Source organism: Neovison vison, chromosome 2 (genome assembly GCF_020171115.1).
Source record: "Neovison vison isolate M4711 chromosome 2, ASM_NN_V1, whole genome shotgun sequence".
Taxonomy (NCBI): domain Eukaryota; kingdom Metazoa; phylum Chordata; class Mammalia; order Carnivora; family Mustelidae; genus Neogale; species Neogale vison.
In genome coordinates, this window is record NC_058092.1 from 149,708,478 (window position 1) to 149,723,805 (window position 15,328).

The 15,328-nt window shown below is 42.9% G+C and overlaps 1 pseudogene; it reads right to left on the minus strand.

The window, feature by feature from the left end:
* Window positions 1-284: 284 nt before the first annotated feature.
* Window positions 285-1,120, minus strand: LOC122898875 (annotated as a pseudogene).
* Window positions 1,121-15,328: the final 14,208 nt, after the last annotated feature.

Below are 15,328 nucleotides of genomic sequence, written 5' to 3' on the forward strand. Positions count from 1 at the left end.
ATCACCACAGTAAGTGTATCATCACCAGTCACCATATAAACTTATATAATATCATTGACTGTATTCCCAATGCTGTACTTTTCATCTCCAGATGAGAACAGGAAATTATTTTATTTATTTTATAGCAGGAAATTTGTATCTCTTAATCCCCTTCACCTATTTTACCCATCCCCCATCCACCTTCCCTCCCATAACCACCAGTTTGTTCTTTGTATTTAAGAGTCTATTTCTGTTTTGTTTTGTTTTGTTTTGTTTTAATCGTGCTGTATCACCTTTAATTAGGTATAGACTTCCAATCACGTCACCTAGGGACCATTCTACCCGCTGCTCTGTTTGGACGCCAGTCTCTTGTCTCTCTCTTCAGCAATGGTGAGGCGGATACCCTTTCCACGGGGAAGAGAAATCCATGGTTTGTTGCCTTTGCCAATAACACAAATGTTGGAGAGTCGGGTGGCAAAGCTGTTGCCATTGGCATCTTTCACGTGAACCACATCAAATGAACCAGGGAACAAACCAGGGTGTCTCTCTCTGTTGGTGATCACACCAATTCTTCCCAGGTGACTCCCCAGTCACCATACACAGATAACCAGTGTCAAACTTGATGAAATCAGTAATCTTTCCAGTTTCCAGATCAATCTGAATGGTGTCATTGACCTTGATGAGGGGATCAGGATAGCGGATGGTGCGAGCATCATGAGTCACCAGATGGGGGATTCCTTTTGTCCCCACAAAGATCTTTCTCACTTTGCACAACTTGTACTTGGCCTCCTCGAGTGTAATCCGATGAATAGCAAAGCGACCCTTGGGATCATAGATCAGACGGAAATTCTCTCTGGTCTTGTCAATGCTGATGACATCCATAAAACCAGAAGGGTATGTTATATCAGTTCGGACCTTGCCATCAATCTTAATAAAACGCTGCATACAGATCTTCTTTACTTCATCTCCTGTTAGGGCATACTTAAGTCTGTTCCTTAAGAAAATGATGAGAGGGAGATACTCTCTCAGCTTATGGGGACCAGTAAATGGGGCGAGGAGTGAACACACCAGTCAGTTTATCCAGCATCCAATGCTTTGGAGCTGCCACACGCTTCAGATGTTTCTTGAGACCACGAGCCATGGCTGCGCTAGGAACGAAAACACTGTTTTTTGTTTTGTTTTGTTTTGTTTTTGTCTGTTCACTTGTTTCTTTTTTTAGATTCCATATAGAAGTGAAATTACAGGAGCACCTGGTTGGCTTAGTGGGTTAAAGCCTCTGCCTTCAGCTCAGGTCATGATACCAGGTTCCTGGGATCCAGCCCTGCATTGGGTTCTTTGCTTGGTGGGGAGCCTGCTTTCCCCACCTCTCTGCCTGTCTCTCTGCCTACTTGTGATCTCTCTCTCGCTCTTTAAATAAATAAAATCTTAAAAAGATAAAAAAATCTTAAAAAGGAAAAAAAAGGAAGTGAAATCATGTGGTATTTGCCTTTCTCGGTCTGACTTACTTCTCTTAACCTAATACCCTCTAGATCTAGCCATGTTGTCACAAATGGCAAGATCTCATTCTTTTTTATAGCTGGATAATATTCCATTATATATCTATATATAGCATATCTTTTTTTTTAAATTTTTATAAGCATATATTTTTTTTTAAATTTTTTCCCCCAATTTATTTATTTTCAGAAAAACAGTATTCATTATTTTTTCACCACACCCAGTGCTCCATGCAAGCTGTGCCCTCTATAATACCCACCACCTGGTACCCCAACCTCCCACCCCCCCGCCACTTCAAACCCCTCAGACTGATTTTCAGAGTCCATAGTCTCTCATGGTTCACCTCCCCTTCCAATTTACCCAAATTCCCTACTCCTCTCTAACGCCCCTTGTCCTCCATGCTAATGGTTATGTTCCACAAATGAATGAAACCATATGATAATTGACTCTCTCTGCTTGACTGATTTCACTCAGCATAATCTCTTCCAGTCCCGTCCATGTTGCTACAAAAGTTGGATATTCATCCTTTCTGCTGGAGGCATAATACTCCATAGTGTATATGGACCACATCTTCCTTATCCATTCATCCGTTGAAGGGCATCTTGGTTCTTTCCATAGTTTGGCGACTGTGGCCATTGCTGCTATAAACATTGGGGTACAGATGGCCCTTCTTTTCACGACATCAATATACAGCATATCTTTACCCATTCATCTACTGATGAAGACCTGGACTGCTTCCATATCCTGTCTATTATAAATAGTGCTGCAGTAAACCTAGAAAGGCATATATCTTTTTGAATCAAGTGTTTTTATTTCCTGTGGGTAAATACCAAGCACTAGAATTACTGAAGCATATGGTAAATCTGTTTTTAATTTTTTGAGGAACCTCCATACTGTTTTCCACAGTTGTTGCTCCAATTTACATTCCCACTAAAAATGTACAGAGGTTCCTTTTTCTCCACATCCTGGCCAACACTTGTTCTTTCTTGTCTTTTTAATACTAGCCATTCTGACAAGTATAACGTGATAGATCTCCCTGTGGTAGATCTCCCTGTGGTTTTTATTTTATTTTCCTGATGATGAGTGATATTGAGCATCTTTTCACATGTCTATTGGATGTCTGTATGTATTTTTTGGAAAAATGTCTATTAAGTCCTCTGCCCATTTTTCAATTGGATTATATGTTGGGGTATGGGTTTTCTTTTGGGGGGGGCGGTGTTTGTGTGTGTGTGTGTGTGTGTTCTTTACATATTTTGGTTATTAATCCTTTATTATATTTATCATTCACCACTATCTTCTCCCATTCTGTAGGTTCCCTTTTGGTTTTGTTGCGGGTTTCCCTTACTGTGCAAAAGCTTTTTATTTTGTTGTAGTCTTAATAATTTATTTTTGTTCTTGTTTCCCTTGCCTAAGCAGACATATCCACAAATAATGTTGCTAAAACCAATCTTCAAGTGATTACTGCTTATTGTCTTTTAGGAGTTTATGGTTTCAGGTCTCTCATTTATTCATTTAATTTTTTTTTAAGTAAGCTTTACACCGAATGTGGGACCTAAACTCACAACCTCAAGAATAAGAATTGTATGCTGTACAGGATGAGAGAGGCAGGCACACCTCAGACCTCACATTTAGATCTTTGATCTGTTTTGAGTTTCTTTATGTGTATAGTAAAAGAATGTAGTCTAGTTCCATTCTTTTGCCTATTGCTCTCCAGTTTTCCCAACACTGTTTTCGAGGAGGCTTTCTCCTGTTACATATTCTTGCCTCATTTGTCAAAGATTAATTGACCATATAATTGTGGATTTATTTCTGGGCTCTCTATTCTGTTTCTATTGATTTATGTGTATATTTTCTCACAATACTGTTTTGATTACTATAACTTTGTAGTATATCTTGAAATTCAAGAACCTGATACCTCCAGTTTGTTCTCCTTTCTCAAGATTGTTTTGTATGCTACACTTCTTACAAAAGTACTCTGAGGTCATCCAAATTGCCACCCCTCCGTTCTGCTTGGTTTGATGCTGGTGGGTGGGATTTATCTTTTTTTTTTTTTTGCCTTATCTGAGATTTTCATATAATAACCAGTTTATTTTCCTTCTTTAAATGGTCCACAAAAGGCCTGTGGCTTGGCATGCCAAGGTATGTAGACGATCGGTTGTTCCCTAGGAGCAGTAACCACATGGCACAGGGTCAGGCTGTGGTAACTTTATAGGGACTTCCACCTGCTCAGCTCCAGCTATAAGACAATTCCTGATGTTGGAGATGTGAAAGAAAATGGGAGGGGAGGGGCATCTTATAATCCATAAAATATGGCTTATTGTTTCCTGTTTGTACTTTGTCAATTTCTGATTTTGCAAATGGCCAAGCTGCCACAGAGAACAAGAATGAGGTCCTAAGGTGGCAGAGACTGACCTGGCCAGCCCTGTACTGCACAGGCTATGCGTTACTGGATCAGTATGAATGGAGAAAGCAGGTGTGAGTCAGGGCAGCTGCTGCCTCTCCCTACATTGCCTTCATCACCCACAAGGAGGGGGCCCAAAGCCAAGGAGGACCTCCTGGAACAGAGACGGGGGAGCGGAAAAGAAAGCTGAACCATGCCACAGCTGCTGAACCATGACCAACATATGGGGGAGAAGGCTGGAGGCAAATGTGCATGGTACACTGTAACATTTGGAGTCCTAGGTGACATAAAAGCTTAAGGATCCAACCTAGCTCAGACTGATTTTACATGATGATTTTATCTACTAATCAACCCAGAGATGCAGAGAATGAAATAGGAAAATACTATAGAAAACTCTTGAGAGAAATCTCTCTTAGGATTGAGATAACCTGATATTTCCATTCATTCATTCATTCATTCAACAATTATGTGCTGAGTATTATGTATCAAATCCTCTTCTGAACACAGAATAAATCAGGAAAAAAACCCCCACAAATACCATTTTTATAGCACATGCATTCAAATAGAAGAGAGAGAACAAACAGTAAATAAATAAATATATAATATGTCAGCTGTTGGTAAGAGGTCAAAAGTAGAGAGGGACAGAAATTATGTTGATTGTGATGGTGCTGGTGCTGGCTGTGTGTGTGGTTAGGGGAGATTACTCTGATAAGAGGACATTGGTAGATCCTTGAGTGGATTCAGAGAACAAGACGGGTATATTTAGGAAGAGGAAACAAGTGCAACCCCCCAAGTGAGGCACGCACTTGCTGTACTCTGTTAAACACTAAGGAGGCTGGTGAGCGGAGGCAGAGACAGCTGAGTGAAGAGGTAGGAGATGAACTGAGAATGAAGTTGAGTGTTAAATTTTGTAAGACTGAATTTTGTATTGAGTGAAGTGGGGAGCCATTGGAGAACTTAGAGCAGAAAAATAACAAGGTCTGACTTGTGTCTTAAATGGATTGCTTTAACTGCTCAGTGGAAAATAAACTAGAAAAGAGCAAAGATGGAATCCAGAAGACCAGATAGGAGACTATTACAATAACTCAGGGTATAAAAGACGGTGTTTTGGACCACAGTGGGAGTAACTGAAATGTGGAGAACTGGTCAGATTTAGAATATATTTTGAAGATAGAATCCACAGCTTCTACCAAAGAATTAAACGTGGGCAGTGAAAGAAAGAGATGAATCAAGAATGACTCTACAGTTTCCTGTTTGAGCTATTGCAAGACCAGCAGAGCTGGAGAAGAATAAGAGCTTGGTTTTGAACATGTTGGGTTTAACTCATCTAGGTAGATCTGGAAAGCAGGCAGTGGAAGAAAGTTAAAAATCCAGGTCTGGACTGGAGGTGGAGATGTGGAGTCATCAGGAGATAGATGGTAGAAGAGGGACAGTCACCAAGGACTCAGTGTAGACAGAGGAGAAGTCTGAGGCTGGGTCCTGGAGCACATTCATACTCAGAGATCAGGGAAATGAGAAGAAACCCCAAGTGGAGGGGCCTGTCCTCACTCAGAAGGGATTGGAGTAAGGGTTCCACCCAGGTAAACTTAGTGGGATTCTGTGGGTCTTCTCTCCTTACTGATTTGATTTTCTTTTCAAGATTTATTTGAGAGAGAGAGAGAGAGCAGGAGCACACACATGCAGGGGGAAGAGACAGAAGGAGAGGGAGAGAATCTCAAGCAGATTCCCTGCTGAGCATGGAGCCTGACGTGGGGCTCGATTCCATGACCCTGAGCTCATGACCTGAGCCAAAATTCACACACTTAACCACTTAGCCACCTAGACACCCACCCAATTTGGTTTTCTTTTCTTTTTTTTTCTTTCTTTTTTTTTCAATTTATTTATTTTCAGAAAAACATTATTCATTATTTTTTCACCACACCCAGTGCTCCATGCAAGCCGTGCCCTCTATAATACCCACCACCTGGTACCCCAACCTCCACCCCACCCCCCGCCACTTCAAACCCCTCAGATTGTTTTTCAGAGTCCATAGTCTCTCATGGTTCCCCTCCCCTTCCAATTTACCCAAATTCCATACTCCTCTCTAACGCCCCTTGTCCTCCATGTTATTTGTTATGCTCCACAAATAAGTGAAACCATATGATAATTGACTCTCTCTGCTTGACTTATTTCACTCAGCATGTTTTTCTTTTTTTAAAAAAATATTTTATTAATTTATTCATTTGACACACACACACACACACACACACACACAGATCACAAGTAGGCAGAAAGGCAGGCAGAGGGAGAGGGAGAAGCAGGTTCCCTGCTGAGCAGAAAGCCCGATGTGAGAGCCCAAGACCCTGCAACCATGACCTGAGCTGAAGGCAGAGGCTTACCCCAAGGAGCCACCCAGGTGCCCCCAATTTACTTTTCTCAGTGAAGTCATCAGAAGGGTCGGTCATCAGCTGTAACTGATGGAAGGTGTTCAGTTCTCACTCTGAACAAAACGGCTGTACATTAGAATCACTGGGTGAATTTTAAAAGCACACTTATATCCAGACTCTATTTGGATATTAATCTAATTGGTTCTACACCAATTAGATCAGATCCTCTGGAGGTGGGCATTCCTGTGTTTTAAAGGCTTCCAGGTGATTCAAAAGTGTGGCCAGTGTTGAGAATCTCTGGCTTAAGGTTGGAGGAAAGATGTGAATGTCAAAATATTTCACGAGAAGAGTGGAGATTCTGTCAGTCAGAGAAACATACTTGGATTTGTGGCTGAGAATTTAATGCGAAAGCCTCCAGCATCGTTGCTTTTCTCTCCAACCACGTTCAGCTGCCAGGGGCAGACGTAGGGTGGACAGAGGGTTAGGTTTCTACCAAGGTGGGGTTTTATCAGGTCTGTATGATGTATGATGGAGGTGAGAGTATGGGACAGGGATTATAGTTATGGGAGCGGACTCTGTGCCAGCTGCGGAGGCCTGTGAGAATTTGGGGGAAGGATCAAGAACCACAGAAAATGAAATAGGTAAATGGCTTCTTCTGAGTGACTTAGATAATTAATACTTCTTGAAATAATTTAGTGCAGCCAGACCCCTGCAAAGCAGCACAAACAACTCTGATGAGTGCTTCGATCTACCATTTCTTCCCAGGGCTTCAATCAATTACTTTCAACAAGTGAACATTGTGAGATATTTAGAGCAAAGGAAAAAAATACATATTGGAAGTTTGCTCTTTTTTTTTAAGATTTTATTTATTTATTTGACAGAGACACAATGAGATAGGGAATACAAGCAGGGGGAGTGGGAGAGGGAGAAGCAGGTTTCTCCGCTGAGAAAGGAGCCCAACGCGGGGCTGGATTCTCAGGCCCCTGGGATCATGACCTGAGCCGAAGGGCAGATACTTAACAATTGAGCTATCTAGGCTCCCCTGGAAGTTAGTTTTTTACATTCTTGGTGAACGGGATTTTGTACATTTATGTCCTTTTTCTGTCCCCTTGTGGATATTTTCCCTCTTGAAACACACCCAACCTCTGCTCCACAGTTGTCCAGTAAAAGAAAGGGATCTGAGTGCCATCCCCAAAGTTCACTCACTTTTAAAGGAGAAACAATCCTGGGAAGCTGTTTTACACGAAAGAGTAGATTGCTCAGTGGTAGAAACTCAGGTATTATAAAAAAACGGGAGAGATATTCCTTACTAGAAGGGGTACCTGCTCAGCGTTTCTAAATTCACATTGGTAGATTGTTGAACTGTTGTAGGCTTAGGGTTAAAACCACTTCTTTCCCTCCGTTTTCTTACAGAGACAATGATGGTTCTTCCAAGATTGTCTGTGAAAGGCTAGGCACCTGCAAAACTACACGTTTGACCTGAGCCATCATCCAAGTAGAATGTAACCTGCTCTCATATCATAGGAGAAAAAAGAGAGAGAGAGAGAGAATCCCAAGAAGAAACACTCACGTCAGGGTTTTCATCAAATTTAGTGCACGTCTCACCATTCATCTTCATTTGCGGTAATTTTTTTATAAACACTAATGTCGAATTGCCCTGCATTACAACGAGCAACTCAATTATCAGAAAACCATGAGTCTCCAACGTTTGTTCTAATTACTAAAGCAGAGGAGCAGACAGAGTTTAGAAAATTTTCATCAAGGCTTAAACAAGAGAGATTTTCCACTTTTTTCTCATCAGGTCAACATAGACACCACTTTCCCTACAACCTTGTAGGCAGTTGGTATTTTTCAGAGATATCATTTGGTTCTTTATAGAAGGATAAAAGTTGGAGGTCCATAAAAATGATAATCAACTTTTATGTGTGCCTTCTATAGGCCAAGAACTGTGCTAAATGAACAGTATCTAATTTAATCCTCCTAAAAAGACCTGTGAGGTCAGTACTACTCACTATTCTCACTCCAAGGGGGGCAAAGCAGATGCTTCAAAAGTTGAGCTCAGTTTTCCAAGTTCATACAGCTCGTATATGATGGAATCAGGACTTGAGCTCAGTCTAATGCCAGGTTGGACCCTCAGTGGCAGCTACTGTAGCTTTTTTGACCGTCACCTGCTTCCCTCCCCCACCCCCGCCCCCATCTCATTCCCATTTAGGGATAATCAGCAATACCTAAGTGACAGTAGCCAGGCAGGAAGGGTGGCTACTGGGTTTAATTATTTATATCCAGGGGGAAGAGCCGCCTCGCACCATACATTCTGCTTCAGCTCTTGCCCTGCCAGGAGAGTAGCCATCCTTCAAACCATCAGTGTTAATTGCTGGTGAGGGATGAATTAGGCAGCAGAGGTCACACACAGTTTACTAGCCATGCATATTTCTTTCAGAATACCTAAGTACCATTCCCTTGGAGATGAGAAGAAATAATTGGAGGAATGTTAAAAGGGACTCCCAGAAATATTTTTGGACCAGTCATGATCACTAGCCCTTATGATACTCTTGGAGTCATTTTACTGGTTCTTGAAATGAGTGCATTTACCCTAGGATGGCTTGGCCCCTCCTAGTAATCAGAAGCTCCCAGGATGGGTCAAAGGTTACTTCATTTGCTATAATTCTGCAAGTTCAATGTATCTCTCAGCCATTTCCAGAGAATGCTATTATGGGGCAGGTGCAGGGGGATGACTATGGGACAGAAACATATCAGGTGAGAGGGAGACTATGCTTTTGTATGAAGGAGAAGCCCATTCTTCTTGGTGATGGGAGTTTCCCTTCTGCTCTGACTCCTGCCCAGCCGGGATCAGTGGGGAGCCTCCTCCTTCGGGCGACAGGTCTCTTTCTTTCTAAATCCTCTTTTTTGGGCCAAAAAGCAAGACTAAGCAAGACTACCTTTCTTTTCATCTTTCAGCTTTTTCATCCTGGCCAATGACACTCAAACACCCTCGCCCCCAATTTGGGCTGCTAGACTATGGCAAGAGGCCACATACTGGGTATATTACCTCAGGCCCAGTGTTTGGACTTCACAGAACCTTAATTGTAACATCTGAGAAGGGTCGGGCGTAGGGGGAGTTGATGTTGTGAGGATTCATTAAGACAATGTTAAATTTTTATCACGGAGTCAAGGAAGATCTCTTGTTAAGAAAGTATTCCATCTTCCCAGGATAGAGGGCAAAATAGCATTTTACATATTTTTTTTTAAATAAAGTATTTCTTTTTAAAAAATTATTTATTTGACAGAGAGACAGAGCAGGAACACAAGCAGGGGGAGTGGGAGAGGGAGAAGCAGGCTTCCTGCTGAGCAGGGAGCCCAATGTGGGCCTCAATCCCAAGACCCTAAGGTCATGACCTGAGTGGAAGGAAGACGCTTCATGACTAAGCCACCCAGGTTCCCCGCAAAACAGCATTTTAAACAATAGTTTTATTTTATACATATATATGTAAACATAGAATTGAATGTATACATATAAATATAATATGTAAACACATTTGATACATATTTATGTTTATCCTAGGATGCAGCACTGCCCTCCTGAGCAGTGCAAGAGGGTGGGTTTTTACAGAGAATCGCCAAATAGCTTGACCCAGCTGAAGGGCCAGCCTTGCGCTGCTGCTAAAGAGAAAGCCTTGAGTTGGGAAAGGTTTGACAAATACTGAGAAAAACCAGTCAATTGATATGTTAAAAATACTACCCAACCACAGTATGAACCATTTAGACATATGGCTTTAATTTTGACTTTAGTCTCCAAAGCCTAGGGGTCCCTGGGGAAAGGGGGCGGAGGGAGAGACAGGACCAGCTTCTCTGTGGGCCAGGTTTCTGGGGTTGCTCCCAGCCCTGCCCTCAGAGGGAACGCTCCCACCCAGGGCTTTGTTCCCAGAAGGGCCCCTCCCCCAGAAAGCCCCTTCCCAAAGGGCCCTGTCCTCAAAGCCACACCCTCGGAGGTCCCATTCTCCACTCCCCACCCCCACCAAGCACCGCCCTCAGAAGGGCTCTAAGGTGAAGTCTGCGCTTCTCTCTCACTGTCTGGGAATTACTCAGTTTTATTTTTGACTTTGTGTTTTATGAGGGAAGTGGTGGTGTAAGGACCTATTTTATATTTTTATATTTTAGCCAGAGGCTTCCATTGAGGTTACACAATAACCTTGTTGTTTAACCCTTAAGCTGTCCCTGCTCCCCTTCTCCCAGGGGACTTACTTAAAAACAAGTCCCGGAAATCAACCTCAGGTAACAAAGCCCAAATACAAGGGTGGGTCAGGCCAGGTGAAGACATCTGATCAGTGGAGGGTTGCATACTGTCTCCCTAGCTACCAAGGAGTATGGGTGCCGCCCTTTGTGAGTCTTTTGGGCGCCAATCCTAACCAAGGTGATAGCCTAGGTCAAATGTCTACTAAAAGGTAAATTGTAATTCAATTGGTCACCTAGCATCACTGTGCAGCTTTCTCTGTGTGTTACAATTTCACTGGCCACCTGTGCGTGGCCAGGCCCAACTGCATGGCCTTTGCCCTTAAAAGCTAGTCTGTAAAGGAGAGAGGTGTCGACTTCTCTGTAAGAGAAGCGGCCCTGGCTGGTGAGTTTGATTCTTGATGCTTGGTGTGAAATAAAGCTTTGTTTGACCTTCGCTTTATATCAGTCTCATTCTTTTAATCATGGACCCATTATTGGGGCATAACAGGTGGGACAGTGGAGCACGTGCATGAGCGGAGGGGACAGCCCACTGTGGGTATCCACCGTTCCTTGCCTCCTCATTTGCAGGTACTGCTCGCCCTGCCCGGTGAGCGCAGCATGGAAATGGACACCTCGTGAGTGGTGGTCAACGAGACTCTCTGACTACGTGACGTCTATGACTGAGTCAACCGGAGCTCGCCTTCCCTACAGACCAGAGCTTGCTCTGAGCACCGCCAGGAGGCGGTGGCCTCTTGTGAGCAGGCCAGAACCCTGTCTTGTCCTTTCTCACTCATGTCACCTCCCTGTGTTAGCCAAGTCTTGGAAGTGGTGACTTAGGAGGGAAGGGAGAGAAAGGCAGCCCCCGGCTCCTGGTCCTTTCAAGTTCCTTATTCATCAGGAAGCCAAGGGCGGCAGGGTCGGTGGAACAGGTGTGAGTCCCCAGGTGAGGTAAAGATGGCAGAGCTGGTCTTGTGCAGGATTTCCACGGCTCTGATAAGAAGAGGGCATGTGGGCGTGCCCCAGCTGTGGAGTCCATGCGTGAATTATTTAACACTGACATCGCACCCTGTGAAGATGAATGGCAAAAATCATGCCCATAATTACATTTTAAAATTTTTATTTGCTTGGAATGACATTAAATGAAAATAGAAAACAGTAAAGCCATGCCCCTTCAGAAGAGAGACCATGGAGGAAATGAGCTTTCTATTTTAGTACCTTTAACAAACCCTTCCTCCCTGCTCTTGCCCAAAGGGCCCTATATCTTCATTTTGCGTGGGGCTTGCAAATTATGTAGCCAGCCCTGGGGACAGCTGTGCAATGTCTTAATGACCCAGTTGGGGGAATGGTAGGAGCCTCCCTCCTTGATACAGTAGTATCACACAAGCCCCTCAAGCTGAAACAGAACTTCAGGATAAAGTCTGGGGGGAGGTCCTCAAATTTCTGAGTCATGGGCTGCTGTAAACAAAATATCAACAGCCAGGTGGCTTAGGCAACATACAATTTATTTTCTCACAGTTCTGGACGCTGGAAGTCCAAGATCAAGGTGGCAGTAGGGTTGGATTCTTCAAACGTCTCTCCTTGGCTTGCAGATAGCTGTGTTCTCCACTCTGTCTTCAAATGATTATCCTTCAGTGTGTATTGTCTGTGTCCTAATCTCCTCTTCCTGTAAGCACACCAGTCCTGTTGGTTTGGTGCCCACCCCCAGTGAGCTCGTTTTCCCTTTATCACCTCTTTAAAAATCCTGTCTCTGAATACTGCCACATTCTGAGATGCTGGGTGTTAGGACACCAACATAGGAATCTGGGGGCATCCAACTAAGCCCATAACAATAGTCAAAACTGGATCTGAAACTGAAATTTAGACACATTTTAAAATGCTAAAAGTATATATATATATATATATATATATATATATATATAGTGTGTGTGTGTGTGTCTGTGTGTGTGTGTGTGTGTCTGTGTGTGTGTGGTAGGCCTGAGATGGTTAGTAGGCTGAGATGTATTTGCAACCTTTGAGGGAAACATCCTTTGGAATGATCGAAGAGAGCTTCTATGTAATTCCATACATCCACAATTAAACCCCAGAGCTTTCTAATTTGGAGTTTGGCTGGTTTGTGCTTGATGGCAACCAAAACAAGACTAGGGCTTTTCTTTTGTTTCGGCAGAAAAGTAGGAGGCAGTGGACTTGAGCATTTAGACATCTTGCTGCTCTTTGGTTTAATCATACTCTACTGAGTTGCCCAAAACTAATTAAGCTCTTGGCTCTGTAGAGGAGAGATGATGTTCATTACATGTCATTGGCCACAATGTTCCTTTTTTAAATTGTTGTTAACATTTATGTTATTTTTCGGTATAAGAGACAAGCTTTATCTTAGTTTGGGCTGATGTAACAAGAGCACCATAAACTAGGTGCTTTAAACAAGACTTACTTATTTCTCTTAGTTCTGGAGGCTGGGAAGTCTACAATCAAGACCCTGGGAGATTCCGCCTCTGTTCAAGTGCCCACTTTCTGGGTCACAGATGACCATCTTCTCCCTGTAACCTCCAAGGTGGAGGAGGTGAGGGATCTCTGTGGGGTCTCTCTTATGGAGACACTAATCTTGCCCATGAGGACTCTACCCTCATGACCTAAACATCTCCCAAGGACCTCATCTCCTAGTTATGTACCTTTGGACACTGGGTTTTCAACTTATGAATCCTGGAGGGATACACTCTCTACAGTGAGCTTCGTCAAACATCTTTTATGTTCAAGGCACTGTTTTTTGGCAAAATTAATCATTTCCCACACATCCTTTGAAGCAAGAGTATTTCTGCACTTTGCCTTCCTTTAGAACCTTTCTCCAGAGAGGATCCTAAAAAGTTCAGAAAAGACGCAGAAGAAACCTGCTGGTTAGCTCGTTTTCCACAGTAGAGCAGAATTCATTTTGAAGCAGGTTAATCTTAGAAATCCAGGCGAAGACACTTCGCTTGAAAATCATCTCAAATGATCAGTTGTGTTAATATGAGTAATGGTAACTATAAGATCAATAGAACAACTTTTTATTCTACTATGGGCCTACTGTGTGCTGGGTACCTCGGAGCACCCGAGTCGAACCATCTCATGATCCTTTCAACAGCCCACTGAGGGTCACACTGTCTTCTCCTCCATGCTATGGATGAGCCTTAAGTCTGGGCCAGAAATCACACAACTTTCCCAAAGCCATATTGCTACTGAGGGGCAGCTGGTATCTACGCCCACTCTGGTGCCAGAGCCTGTGATTGCAAACGTGGGCTGCACTAGCTGTTCAGAACAAAGGACTGTTCATGGGAGTGACAAGCAAACCTGTGAGACCCACCACCCTTTTCCCTAAGGTCATCCCGGTACAGCCTGCAGTGATGGCCCGAGTTAAGCATTCGAACTTGGTGCAGCAGAGGGTGTGTTTTAGGGACAAGATGTGGTGTTAAGGGGGTCTAATGAAGCCCAGAGGGAATGGAAGGAAACAGGACTTGGGGAAATATCTGGGTCCCTGGAGCAGTGATCTCCATTTATTACTGCGCACCTCTCTTTCACAAAAATAAATAAATACATAAATACATACATACATACATACAAAAATATTTGTGGACATACCACCAATCTAAGCAAATTTTTGATAAATTATAGACTCTACTACTCTACTAAATTATTATGCACATTATAAATGACATGCAAAAGCTAAACAGTTAAATGGATGACATGAAATATGAATAAAACTTGTAATATTTTCTTCCAGCCCCTTACTGGACTATTTCTTAAACTCCCTTTGGAGAAGACTTTTAAAAGATTTGTTTATTTATTTATTGAGAGAGAGAGAGAGAGAGAGACAACACGTGTGTGCACATGTGAGTAGGGGGGTGGGGCAAAGGGAAAAGGAGAGAAGCAGACTCCCCATTGAACACAGAGGCCTCACTAGGGCTCAATCCCATGACACTGAGATCATGACTTGAGCCAAAATCTTGAGTCAGACATTAATTAACTGAAACACCCTGGTGCCCTGGAGAAGACTTTTTTTTTTTCCATGCCTTGCTTTTTATTTTTTTTTATTTTTTTTCCCAATTTATTTATTTTCAGAAAAACAGTATTCATTATTTTTTCACCACACCCAGTGCTCCATGCAAGCCGTGCCCTCTATAATACCCACCACCTGGTACCCCAACCTCCCACTCCCCCCGCCACTTCAAACCCCACAGATTGTTTTTCAGAGTCCATAGTCTCTCATGGTTCACCTCCCCTTCCAATTTACCCAAATTACCTACTCCTCTATAACACCCCTTGTCCTCCATGCTATTTGTTATGCTCCACAAATAAGTGAAACCATATGATAATTGACTTTCTCTGCTTGACTTATTTCACTCAGCATAATCTCTTCCAGTCCCGTCATGTTGCTACAAAAGTTGGGTATTCATCCTTTCTGATGGAGGCATAATACTCCATAGTGTATATGGACCATATCTTCCTTAACCATTCATCCGTTGAAGGGCATCTTGGTTCTTTCCATAGTTTGGCGACTGTGGCCATTGCTGCTATAAACATTGGGGTAGATGGCCCTTCTTTTCACGACATCTGTGTCTTTGGGGTAAATACCCAGGAGTGCAATTGCAGGGTCATAGGGAAGCTCTATTTTTAATTTCTTGAGGAATCTCCACACTGTTCTCCAAAGAGGCCGCACCAACTTGCATTCCCACCAACAGTGGAAGAGGGTTCCCCTTTCTCCACATCCTCTCCAACACATGTTGTTTCCTGTTTTGTTAATTTTGGCCATTCTAACTGGTGTAAGGTGATATCTCTCTTTTTTTCCCAATTAATTTATTTTCAGAAAAACAGTATTCATTATTTCTTCACCACACCCAGTGCTCCA